Below are 13,443 nucleotides of genomic sequence, written 5' to 3'. Positions count from 1 at the left end.
TTTTGTCTTGTGGTAAACATCAGAATGGTAACTGGACAGAGCTACTAGCCAGGTAAGCTTGGCTGAAGAGACATATATCATTATGCTCACCTCTGTTCCCTTCCTTTCATCACCCCATCTGAAACCATCAAGTCTTCCTTTACTCATTTCTGAGTGTGACATCCACTACAACAGTATGCTAGGAATCCTCTGTGTCCAGGACAAGGGTTTTCATCTTGAAAATCTTATTGCCCTGAAATTAAACTCTGCTGTTTTTTTAAAAATATGCACAATGTTGTAAACTATCAACTACTGTAAATGGTTGGGCAGTGCAAGTGTAGGCCGCTCAAAGTTTCAGAGGAACATTTTCTGATTTTTTTGGGAGATTGCTATATATTTAAGGCTTTTTGACAGTTAATGTTTCTACTTTTCTCACAAATCTTGAGAGTCATTCCTAACTCACTGAAGCCTTCGAGTAGGTCTTAAACAGTTTACTTTTCAAACAATGTTATTCTCCAGGGGTCAGACATGTTCAAGAAAACATGCAGCATGACAGTGTTATGTGGGTTAATCTGAACGACTGCTTCAGACTATCTTAATAAAATTAAGGTTTCCTAGTAGTGCTAAATGTGCAGTCAATTACACTTGAGCAACCAAGGTAGGGTTGCCAACTTTCCTGGACCAAATGACATTTGCAGTAATGATGTCTGGTCCATCTGGTATGACCGAGTTGGCAACCCTAAGCCAAGGAGCAAAATGACTCACCTGGCTTTAGAGTAACAGGTAGCATATTTTCCTCCCATTTCTCTCTCTCTCTCTCTGTTTTGAACAGAGCTGAGCCAGAATACACTGGGTCAGACCCTTAAGTGAAGTCAGTTACACATCTGCAAAGTTAATGTAAATTTACCATTCTGCTTTTTACATGTGTACACTGCACACTTATTTTGGTATAGCTGTTTTTTCTCAGGGATATGAAGGTGTGACAGGGCGCCTGCCCTGCACTGGCCCTTTAATACCAGGACTCCGGCCCGGAGCCAGGGCTAGCAGAGAGGAGGCCAGCGGGAGCTAGTTAGGGCTAGAGAGGGCCCAGCTGGCAAAGACCCAGGACTGCACGAATGGCTGGTAGAAGCCAGCTGAACCTATTAGGGCGTGGGAGAGCTCAGCTGGCAAAGATCCAGGACTGCACGAGTGGCTGGGAGAAGCCAGCTGAACCCATTAGGGCGAGTATGAACACAGCTGGCACGTATATATAGAGAAGCCCAGGTTGCTCAGAGGAGGGAGGCCAGTGAGGGGTTGGCTGTGGAGGAAGCAGGTGCTCCCAGGAGGGAGACCTGCTGGGGCTAGCTAGCTAGAGCTGGGAGAAGGCCAGCTAAGGCTACCCTGATGAGGGGCCGGAGGAAAGGCCCGGGCGTGGAGACAAGTTACAGCCTGGCTTAGGTAAGTGGGGCCACGGAGATAAGCCCAGATGCCTATGATGAGCAACCCATACAGACTGTATTCTGCCCTGAGATGGGCTATATGAAGACAGTCAGGGGGCACTGAGGTGCACTGGGGTGTGAACCCCCTGACAGAAGGATACACTACCTTGAGTGATGTAGTTATAACAATCTTAATTTCCTCCATATAGAAGCTCTCCTGCTGATATAGCTACCACCTCATACAGGTGGACTTTTTAAGGTGATAGGAAAGCCTCTCTCCCATCAGCTTAGAACATCTCTCCCAGATACAAGCTGCACCAGTGCAAGTTTCTAGTGTAAAGCTGTCCTTACCTTAACTTTGCACAGGTGTAAATGACAAAAACGTGCAAAGAAGAGGAGTTTCACTCTCATTCACACACACCGTTTCCTGCTCTTACGTTCCACACCTATTTCTCATTCACCAGACACTCAACTCCCCCACTCAGAGGTTCACACTCCAACGTATCCCCAGTTATTCCTTCACCCATCCAATGACTGCTCAACTCTTGATTCAGTCACCCATCATTCACCCTTGACAATTAGATTCCTTCCACTCAAAATTAATCAGTTCTCTCATGTCTCTTCTTTCCACTGAATCAATCAATTCTCTAACCTTTCTCTAAATATCTTCTACAGCTTTCCCAGTTTCACAACTCCTCCACTTCTAGCATATCTAATGTAATACCACAGACTGGTGAAAATCAGGGGGCATGAGTTTGTGTTTAGTATGTTTGATACATTTCTGTGAAGTTTGAAGGACCTGGTTAAAATCTGTGAATATCAACCTTGATAGTTAATTACTTTGCTGTTTCTGTAACCCAGTAAGATGCTTTTAGGCCCAACTTGTATTCCTAAACTTGATTTGATCAGGGATTCAATAATATCTGGAGCTGCACAGAAGTTCATACAAGATTTTTTGGAAGGTTGTAATGGATTTGGAGTAGAAGGCTAAAAGAAAGGTAAATGCTGACATACAAGGTCTGGGATAATGCTGGAATGTACACAACCAGCATGGGAAGAAAATGTGATGATGGGTTTTGGTAGCTAGGTCAGACTTTCACTCAAAGATTCTGTGTCAGGTTAAGCTAAGCAATGCTTTTGGAAAGAAGCATTAATGTCTGTGGTATAGGATTTCTGTGTGTCAAAAGTTTGTGACCACTTACCGAAATAATGATTAAATAAATGAGAATAGATGTGGTTTGACTAATTCTGAAATATTCTAATTCTTGTTGAGTTTAGAAGGAGTGTCTCCTAACATTAGACAAAATACCATCTGTTTAGCACAAGGATGCTAGCAAGGCAGTGGGCATAAAGTTGTGTTCTAATCCTGCACACCCATACAGTGACAAAACAGGCATCAAGGGGGTCTTAGTTAACATGTGTGCTACAATACCATAGTCTCAATTGATTTGCCAATGTAAGCCACCCAGCTATTCGTCAGGTATGCTACTAACTGCTTCATGTGTCAGCAATAAGTATGCAATACTCCTGATTGGAACAGCATTACAGTGTGTCTGACCACTAATTCTCCTTCACCCCTAACCTCTAAAGTATAGCATCACATGGTTAGCCCTGCTCTCGTTCCCTCATTCTGCATCATGACGCACACATAAAAGAAAAAGCTGGCCTGTAGTTAGTTATTTACGGAACAATAGATGAGAAAATAACTCTGCATTTGCACAATGAATTGCTAATATTGAATTGTAAGACTTGCTGTCTAATGTGTGTCATACTGAATTAAGTTAAAAGTTAAATTAAATTACTTTTAAAAATCTGGTTGTATTAAATTGTTAAAGAACTTATCAGAGATGTTCTCAAATAAAACCAAACACTTTGTAGACTTCAGAGAAGTTCAGATTTAGAGCTGGACCTTGTAATGAGGGTCTATCGCTAATTAAAATTGTCTCAAAGATGCAGAAATTACATTCCTCCTTCCTATAAAAAAGTTGTTAACTTAGTGTAAAAGCTGCACAAGTGCAATTCCTGTGAGCACAATCAATACAAATAAGGAAATCAGCAGTTAATGGTAACAATTTCCACAGCAACTTCAGTTCACATGTCTAATCATGAAAATATCTCCATACTCATATTCACACAGTATTCACTTTCACAACAGACATGCTTTTACTTTCCATGTTCACACATATCCAGTTCCTCCTCTCATACTCAGATATGAGATTAATGGGATATTTTTTTCTGAAAAAAAAAAAGTGACAGTGTTAGCACAAAGAAAGCACGTCTCTTGCCAAAACACCTTAAGCTCCCCAAGGCTGCGGGTAAGCTTGTGCATTTGCATGGGGTTTGGAGGAACTGAATGAATATGGGCATTGTGACTGAATGTGTGTTGGAAGGAAAAGTATTTTTGTTGTGCAGGTGGAGAGTCTGTGACTATGTAGGGTGCTGTAATGTTTGGCACTAGGGGGCATAAGCAGGCATGTAGGTGTGAAGAAGTGTGTGTGGGGCATAGCAATAAGCAAGAAATAGCACGGGAAGCAAGCAGGACAATAGGGATGGCAAGGGGCTGGGGATGAGTAGAGATATGATGAGGGGTAGAGAATAGGTTAGTGAGTGAGATTGCAGTGGAATTGGGAGAGTAAATAGACCTTGGCTGAAGCAAAGAGATCCCTTTTCCTAGTGAACCATAGCATCAGGTAAAAAACTGCTTATCACTGGTTTCTCCTTCTTCACCTACTCTCTGGCTACGTCTACACTGGCCCCTCTTCCGGAAGGGGCATGTAAATTTCACGAGTCGTCGTAGGGAAATCCGCGGGGGATTTAAATATCCCCCGCGGCATTTAAATAAAAATGTCCGCCGCTTTTTTCCGGCTTTTAAAAAAGCCGGAAAAGAGCGTCTAGACTGGCCCCGATCCTCCGGAAAAAGTGCCCTTTTCCGGAGGCTCTTATTCTTACTTCAAAGTAAGAATAAGAGCCTCCGGAAAAGGGCACTTTTTCCGGAGGATCGGGGCCAGTCTAGACGCTCTTTTCCGGCTTTTTTAAAAGCCGGAAAAAAGCGGCGGACATTTTTATTTAAATGCCGCGGGGGATATTTAAATCCCCCGCGGATTTCCCTACGACGACTCGTGAAATTTACATGCCCCTTCCGGAAGAGGGGCCAGTGTAGACGTGTAGCCTCTGTGTTTCCCTTCCACAGACCCACTCAGTCCTCCTTCCCTCATTCCTGCTCATTCCCCAGCATTTCCACCCCCACCAAGGTGGCTCCTTAACAAAATTTTTGCAAGCAGCAGACCCTGATGACCTTGAGAGCTGCCTTGATGACCGTACTAAGGCTTGTGAAGTTGGCTCTCCTGCAGACAAACCACAGGAAACTTCTTGTCTGCAGATTGTGCCTCTTCCATTGTCGAGTTGCCAACTGTCTTTGACAGCCTAATTTGACTGCTTCCCTACTCTCTCTTTGTTCCTTCCCACATGTCTTTGGTCCTTAAAAACAAGGGATATCAGAAAGAGGGGTGACTTGCTGCTGAATTGTACTAACAAACCAAGATTGAACTTCTCCACTGTGCCTCCCACACAGGCCTGTGTGTATTTGTTGAACCTCCTGCTCTTCACCACACAGAACATCTCCTTTATTAGGCCAAGAAAGAGAAGTGTTGCAGCACAGAGAAATGTTGCTATTTCTTTCAGAGCATAGAGAATCCTCTCTCTACAGGAATTCTGTCAGGCAAAGAAAACAGGGCAGTGCTGGCGTTCATGATGCCACCACCTTTTCCCTGTGCATATTCTCAGTGTTTTCCTATTACCCAGTTCACACACTGCTTCTTGTGGCATCTTCAGTCCCTTTCAGGATCTGTCTTGCTTCCACTCTGACTACTCTGTCCCAATGATCCAGCTCATTCCCTAATTTTTCTCCTACCCCTCAGGCCAACGACACTTTTCCACAGAGGATTGTGCCACTGACAAAATGTCTCACCTCTCTTGGATTCCTTCGTAAAACTCAGTTTCGTTACGACAAATTACAGCAATATTTTTCAATTACAATAATTTTGTTTATTCAAGAGATTGTACGTATGAGATGGGATGAAATTTGAAGACTATGAAATATTTATACTTTAAGAAGGGTGAAGAAATATTAATCAAAATTCCCAAAAGGGAACATTTAAATGTTTACTCTTCTGAATATTTTATACAAAATATTATCAAGTTTAATTGTCTTTTGAAGATTTATTCTGCCAAATTTGGAGATTAATAATTAAAATACAAGAGGGAGAGATTTTTAAAAATGCTTTATATTGAATTTAAAGGACAACCCTAACTTTGGATTCAGTACTAATTCTTCCAATACTATTCATAGAATTATACAATCATAGAACTGAAAGGGATCACAAGAGATCATTGAGTCCTGTCCCCTGCCTTCATGGCAGGACCAAGCACTGTCTGGATCATTCCTGATAGAGGTCTATCTAACCTGCTCTTAAATATCTCCAGTGATGGGGATTCCACAATCCCCATAGGCAATTTATTCCAGTGTTAACCACCCTGACAATTAGGAAGTTTTTTCTTATGTCCAACCTAAACCTCCCTTGCTTCAATTTAAGCTCATTGCTTCTTGTCCTATCCTCAGAGGCCAAGGAGAACAATTTTTCTCCCTTCTCCTTGTAACACCCTTTTAGATACTTGAAAACTGCTATCGTGTCCCCTCTTAGTCTTCTCTTTTCTAAACTAAACAAGCCCATTTCTTTCAGTCTTCCCACATAGGTCATGTTTTCTAGACCTTTAATCAGTGTTGTTGCTCTTCTGTGGACCTTCTCCAATTTTTCCACATCTTTCTTCAAATGTGGTGCCCCGAATTGGACACAATACTCCAACTGAGGCCTAATCAGTACAGAGTAGAAGAATGGCTTCCTGTGTCTTGCTCACAACATTCCTGTTAAAGCATCCCAGAATCGTATTTGCTTCTTTTTGCTACAGTGTCACAGTGTTGACTCATGTTTAACTTGTGGTCCACTATGATCCCTAGATCCCTTTCTGCAATACTCCTTCCTAGACAATCACTTCCCATTCTGTATGTGTGAAACTGATTGTTCTTTCCTAAGGGGAGCACTTTACATTTGTCTTTATTAAACTTCATCCTGTTAACCTCAGACCATTTCTCCAGTTTGTCCAGATCATTTTGAATTTTGACCCTCTCCTCCAAATCACTTGCAACCCTTTCCAGCTTAATACACACACTCTCTATGCTATCATCTAAATCATTGATGAAGATATTGAACAGAACTGGTCTCAAAACAAATGCCTGCAGAATGCCACATTTTATGCCCTCCCAGCATGATTGCGAACTGTTAATAACTACAGTAAAACTCCATTGGTCCGGCATCCAATGCTCCAGCACTCCTGATAGTCCAGTACCATCGGGAACCTGGAAGTGCTCCGGGCAGCCAGACAATTGGAGCTGCTCTGCGCCCGGCTTCCCCGGTTCATCTGCTGCTGAAACTGACCAATAGCTGAATCGGGGAAGCCGGGGGCAGGGCAGCTGGGGTGCTGCTGGGTTGGTCCCATAGCGCTGCCTCTTGGGGCTGCAGGACCAACCTGGCAGCACCCCAGCTGCTCTTGGGGACGCTCTTGGGGACGCTTCCTGGAGTCAGCCGCTGATCAATTTCAGCAGCGGCTGACTTGGGGACGCCTGGGGCAGAGCAGTTGGGGTGCTGCTGGGTTGGTCCCGTAGTGCTGCCACTTGACGCTGCAGGACCAACCCGGCAGCATCCCAGCTGCTCTGCCGCAGGAGTCCCCGATTCAGCCGCTGCTGAAACTGACCAGCAGCAGCTGAATCAGACACACCTGGGCAGAGACGGACTATCAGAAGGGGGGGGGCTATGAGGTGTCTGGGGTGGCATCCTCTCCCACCCCACCCCAGACCCCTCATAGTCCCCCCTTCCGATAGTCCAGCATATATAATAATCTGGCACCTAAAAGTCCTGGATTATCATAAGTTTACTGTACTCTCTGGGAATGGTTGTCCAGCCAGTTATGCACCCACCTTATAGTAGCCTCATCTAGGTTGCATTTTCCTAGTTTATTGATAAGAAAGTCATGTGAGACCATGTCAAATGCCTTATTAAAATCTAAATATATCACGTCCACTGCTTCTCCTTTATCTACATGGCTTGGTATCCTATCAAAGAAAACTATCAGATTGGGTTGACATGATTTGTTCTTTACAAATCCATGCTAGTGGTTACCTATCTCCTTATTATCTTCCAGATGTTTGCAGATGGATTCCTTAATTACTTGCTCCATTATCTTCCCTGGAACAGAAGTTAAACTGTCTGATCTGTATTTTCCTGGGTTCTTATTTCCCTTTTTATAGATGGGCACTATATTTGCCACTTTCCAGTCAACTGGAGTCTCTCTCAACTTCCATGATATTTCAAAGATGATAACTAACAGCTCAGATTTCTCCTCTATCAGCTCCTTGAGTATTCAAGGATGCATTTCATCAGGCCCTGGTGACTTGGAGACATGTAACTTTTCTAAGTAATTTTTAACTTGTTCTTTTATTTTATCTTCTAAACCTCCCCCCTTTTCATTGGCATTCACTATGTTAGGTATCCCATCACCATCTATCTTTTTGATGAAATATTCTCAAATTCTGTAGGTTATTAATGAAAATGACAACAAGCTGGAAGGAGTTGCAAAAACATTGGAAGAGAGAATTAGAATTCAAAATGACCTTGACAAATTGGAGACTGGGTCTGACATCAAGATGAATATTAGTAAAGAAAGCACAAACTATTTCACTGAGAAAATAAAAATCAAATGAACAAGAAGACTGGGAATCACTGGCTAAGCAGTAGTACCACTGAAAACAATCTGGTTGTTATTGTGGATCACAAATTAGATCTGAACCAACAATGTGAGACATGGGTGGAAATTATCCTTATCTCTTTGGGACTTGTGAGGCCTCAACTGAAGTACTGTGTCCAGTTCTGGGTGCTGTACCTTAGCAAAGGTGTGGATAAATGGAAAAAAGTCCAGAGGAGAGCAATGTAAGTAATCAAAGGTTGTGAAATGTAATCAATGAGGAAAGGTTAAAAAGAACCCGGGCATGGTTTGTCTTGAGAAAAGAACTGGGGGGAGAGGGAAAGAACCTGTTAACTGACTTGAAATATGTTAAGGTCTATTATAAAGAAGATCATCACTAGTTGTTCTCTATGTTCATTGAAGGCAGGGCAAGAAGAAATGGGTTTAATTTGCAGTAGGGGAGATTTTGGTTAAATATTAGTGGAAACTTTCTAACTATGCAGGTAGTTCAACTCTGCAATAGGCTTTCAAGGGAGGTTGTGGAATGTCCATCATTGGAGGTTTTTAAGAACATACTCGACAGAGAGGGTCTAGGTTTAATTGGTGCTACCTTGACACAATTGTCTGGAGATGACTTCTTGGGAGTCTCTGAAGCCTGTATTTCTCTGATTCTATAATGCAACACATGAAATTGGCTTTCTTCCATCTGGTTCCAAATTGTGCAGAAAGTACACTGATCATTTGGTGAAACAGGAAAAACAGCCCCAGAGATGAGAGAAAATTGCATTCCTTGCCCCAGATACACTACTCCCCCATCACTTGAACAGTAAAATTAAAGGGCAAAAAGGAAGTGACTGTTTCATACAATTCCCTCATTGAAATGCTGTGGTTAAACATCTTCCAACTGACTACAAAGTTGAGTTTGTATACATGTTAGTACTTCTGAAATGTTAATTATAATTGCAACTGTAGTTTTAAATATATAACGTGTTGCATTTTTGCCTGAGATAAGTAAAGATAATTTTGACACAAATCTATTTATACAGTAGGCATTGCAAATAAGCAAACACAATTAAATCAGTAATGTTAGCTGTTTCTGCAAAAATTATAAAGCAATGCCATTCCATAATTCATCTAAAAGCTTTCAAAAAATGTGCCAGTCAGCATTACAGTAATATGGATATAATCTATAAATCCATATTATCTAATCTGTTTGCACTTGTACCACATTGTTTAATGACTAAGTATATATGACAGGACCTGGGCAAATAACTATTCTAGCTTAATACAATTGCCTCCCATCGAGGTTAGGCATATCAAAATTACGACTAAATTGACATATTTAAATTATCCAGGTTGATTCAAGTAGAAGTAGAACCACCACTTATGCATGGTTCTCTAAAATTTTTCATTAAGCAGTTAAACAATATTTTCATTAAATGCACCCCAATTCAGCTCCAAAAAGTCTTCACTGGTTTCACGTGAGAATTAGTCCTCAAATCCAATAAGACACTACTGATTGTATGAATTCATATTAGATTGTAAATTCTTTGGGGTCGGGACCATGTAAATATGCTCTGGTCTACACTAGGACTTTATTTCAAAATAACCCCTCTAAGATAAAATTTATAAGGAGAGCGTCCATGCTACCAAGTCTCTTATTTTGAAATAGTGGGCTGCTTCATTCAAAATCTGTACTCCTGCTTTTCATCAGGAATAACGCTAATTTCAAAATAGTTATTTCAAAATAGCGGTAGTGTGTATGCCATTATTTAAAAACAATTAGTCTCTGGAGGCCTCTCGCAGCTGTAGCTCTGACTGCTCTGGCAACACCTGGCATCTCCACTGCTTCCCTTCTTCTGCAGAGCTCTCAAAGACCTGACAAGAGGAGAAGAGCTTCTCGCACATGGCCACCTTTGCAAGCCCTGTATGAGAGACCACAACCCAATACAGAGAGGACCTACCTGAATGCTCTCTCAGATACTCTGATGGATGCCAACATTTCTGCTGTTCCTACAGCAGCCACTGCCCAAGGATGCAGGAGTGCTCCAGCCTGGACTAGTGCAGAGATCCTGGACCTCATCGAGGTCTGCAGGGAGGAGACCAACCTCAAGGATCTCTGCACCAGGAAAAGAAGTGCAGACATTTACGGCCGCATCGCCACCAGCCTGGCTGAGAGAGGGTACACCAGAACCTTCAACCAGTGCTGCATGAAAATTAAAGAGGTGCAGCTGGCCTACAACAAGGCCGGGGAACAGAGCAGATACTCCAGGGTGGCACCGCACACCTGCTTCTACTATGAGCAGCAGGATTCCATCCTGGGAAGGGAGCCAGTCACTTTACCTGTAGTCATAATTGACTCTGGCCAGGACATGCCTGGCATCAATCTGCAGGAAGGCGGGGTGGTGGAAGATGATGACGATGATGATGATGAGGAGGAGGCAGTCAGCCAGGTGACCGTGCCTGCCAGCCAGATCCTGCTGCTCACTCTGGAGCCAGTCCCTCCACCCAGGACGTCTCCCAGGCTTCTGAGGAACCTGGGGAGGATACTTCAAGTGAGTTCTATAACTTTCCCTATCTCCACATGGGGACAGATGACGGGCAATGAGGGACTGCACACTCTTCTCTCAGCCTACTCAGCCTGGGGGTCACACAACAGCCTGTGCACTTGGGTGCACATGGAGCACCAGTCCGGAACACTCAACACCATGACGTTCTCACATAGGAACCCCTCAGTCCTTCTCACCAGGTTCCTGGAGAGACCCACCTTTATCCGGCCTCTGTGGTGGGACACCTTCTCATGACAAGCCACCATTAAGGAGGCTGGGGTCATGGAACCACACAGCAGTGCCACACATGGCACAGGGTCATGCCCACATTCAGTCAGCATCTGGTCCCAATCAAGCATGGTGATACGGAGTAGACTGATCCCATGCATGAGAACTTGCCAGGGGAAGGAAAAGGAGGACAACCCATTAGCACTCTCTCCAGCAAGTGGCATCTGCCACTCACACACGTACACCTCCCCCAACTTCTCTTCCCTTCCTCCAGTGGGCAGGGATAGAAGTTCTCTCTCTGTGGGACGCTGCCAATGCTGGACCCGGCATGTGCAGGACAAAGGAGGAAGCTGAGTTGCCCCATTCTCCTCTACCCCCCCACCTGTAGGCTTCTGGCCTGGCTGGCACCTTCCCATGCCCATTTGTCCCTGGGTCGTGGCTGTAGCGATGGTCCTCTGGGACATCTGTGCTCCTGCTGGAAAGTGTTCACTGTCTAGGCAACATGGCCTTGCTTGAAGCACCTCACCATTGTCTGAATCCAGACCTTCAGTGTTGGCTCAGAGATTAGGGCTAGGCTTCATACAGAGTGTCTCCTGGGATGACTGCCCTTGTAACTTTTCTTCACAGCTGGGCCAGCTGCAAACTTGGCACATCCTGCACCTGCCACATCTTCCACCTGACTGAGTGGGACCCGCAGGCAGCCAGGAAGAGCTCATGTGGGAGTACATTGCCTTTCTGCAGTCCCTTGGCCAGGGAGTCAAGAACAAGTGCAAGGAGTGGGCTACCCACTGAGAGAAGCACCAGGCTGACCAGAATCTAAGGAAGGCTGCCTGGGACAAGCTGGCATGCCAGCAAGAAGACATGTTCACTTCAGTGATAGAATGCATGGCTTTGTGCATGGAGCAGGCCACCAGCCACCTCTCTGCGCCCCTATGGCTTTTACTCCAAGGCTTCTGATGGGCCACTGGGGCCCTAGAACATGGGCAGTGGGACCTCTTGGGCAGCCAAAGTCTCTTGACCACCCGGAGACAGGCACTACTCCAAGCTCCATCCCTGAGCCCTCCTCTCTCCTCTCCCATTACAGGTTCTTTACCCAGTACTCCTCTATTGCATGTCCCCCAATAAAGAGCCTGTTATTCACAAAAGATGGCTTTTTGTTTGCACTGTGCGGGGAGAGGGAAGGTGGGGAGGGATGGTAGGGGAAGGGAGGGGGATGGCCATGTGCTTCTGCACAGGAATGGTGGGCCTCATGTGGGTGTCCTATTGCCTAAGGGAAGGGGCGAGCCACTAGCAGAGCTCAAATAAGGTGGCCTTCTGCATATAGAAGTTCTGCAGCCACTGCTGGTTGTCCCACCAGTCTGAGCTCCTCTCTCACTGCCAGAAGCAGCATTCCACGGTGTCCAGGGGATTGAGGGGCTTGCACAGCAGCAGAAGCACCAGGACCTGGGTGAGCACGCTGGGGTTTGTCCTGCAGATCCTCAACCTCATCCAGCTGGAGCAGCATACTGGCAGTTTGGAAGCACTGAACCGTGAGGTGCAGCACTAGGCCTGTGAGCCTGGCACTGCTTTGCAGCAGCTCTGGCTCCATGGTGTGAGTGCTGTGGTGTCTGCAAGGGCAACAAGAGCACAAGAAGGCACATGCCCACTGCGTCTCTTTTGTGTCCCATGAGGGGGGAGGCAGTGGCTTGTGAGATGCAGCTGTAGTGAACATAGGAGGCGAGTTATATGGGCTCGTGGTGCCCATGATCCAGCAACATTCAGAGCCGGGGGCCCTGCTCCACCAATATTTGGAGCTAGGTCTCTCCCCCAGATTTTCCTGGAGTGGGCCCCGGGCCCCACCTGCCAGTCCCCCCCCTACATGTCCTTCCATCCTGGCCCCATCCCAGCCCTGTCGTGCACAGCTTTCAGTCCGGCTCCCCCTTACCGGCGTGCACTGCCGGCTGCTGCTGCCATGTGCGGCATTTACAGGTGAGCTGGGAGATGCCCGGGCGTGATGTGACATCATGGCCTGGGACTTTAAAACTGCTCGGTGTGGCATTGCGCTGCATGGCCTAGCTTCGGGTTCAGAATCCGGGGACTTCTGGGACCCAAGTGCAGATTCCGGCCCCGCAAAGTGGAAGGCAGAAGGTAAGGTAAGGGGAAAGGTAAAGGGAGGGGGAGGAAGGGGCTTGTGTGGAGGGGGAGGGGAAAAGCAGGAGAAGGGGTGGGAGAGGAAGGGGCTTGTGTGGAGAGGGAGGGGGAGGGCGAGGGCGAGAGGGAAGAAAGGGGAAGGCACCAAGGGACAGCGTGGAGGAGAGACAAATGCCAGGGGGCCAAGTGCAGACAATGAAGGAAAGGGCAGGAGGGGGGATGTCTGTGAGAGGGGGGACAGGGTGATGCTGAGAGAGGAGAGAGTAAGGGCATTGGAGGCTAGAGGGGGAGGGAGAGGTGCTGGGAGAAGGCTTGAAAGAAGGGATGGGCATGAGAAAGGTGGG

At 45.6% G+C, this 13,443-nt stretch overlaps 1 protein-coding gene across 3 annotated transcripts in view; it reads left to right on the top strand.

Moving 5' to 3' along the window:
• The first annotated feature begins 1,258 nt into the window (after nucleotides 1-1,258).
• Nucleotides 1,259-13,443, top strand: part of KCNC2 (potassium voltage-gated channel subfamily C member 2) — an 80,717-nt gene continuing 68,532 nt past the window's right edge. For 2 of the 3 annotated variants that reach the window (XM_089779960.1, XM_089779938.1), the window contains exon 1: nucleotides 1,259-1,416. The gene's annotated coding sequence lies outside the window, so the exon portion shown is untranslated. Of the gene's footprint in view, nucleotides 1,417-10,057; nucleotides 10,748-11,596; nucleotides 12,115-13,443 lie in introns of those variants that run through there. The other variant, XR_012904764.2, reaches the window with a different exon arrangement.

This window comes from Pelodiscus sinensis, chromosome 1, assembly GCF_052426305.1.
Source record: "Pelodiscus sinensis isolate ZL-2025 chromosome 1, ASM5242630v1, whole genome shotgun sequence".
NCBI lineage: Eukaryota > Metazoa > Chordata > Testudines > Trionychidae > Pelodiscus > Pelodiscus sinensis.
Note: the sequence above shows the minus strand (reverse complement) of the source record. Positions and strands in the feature narration are given on the sequence as shown.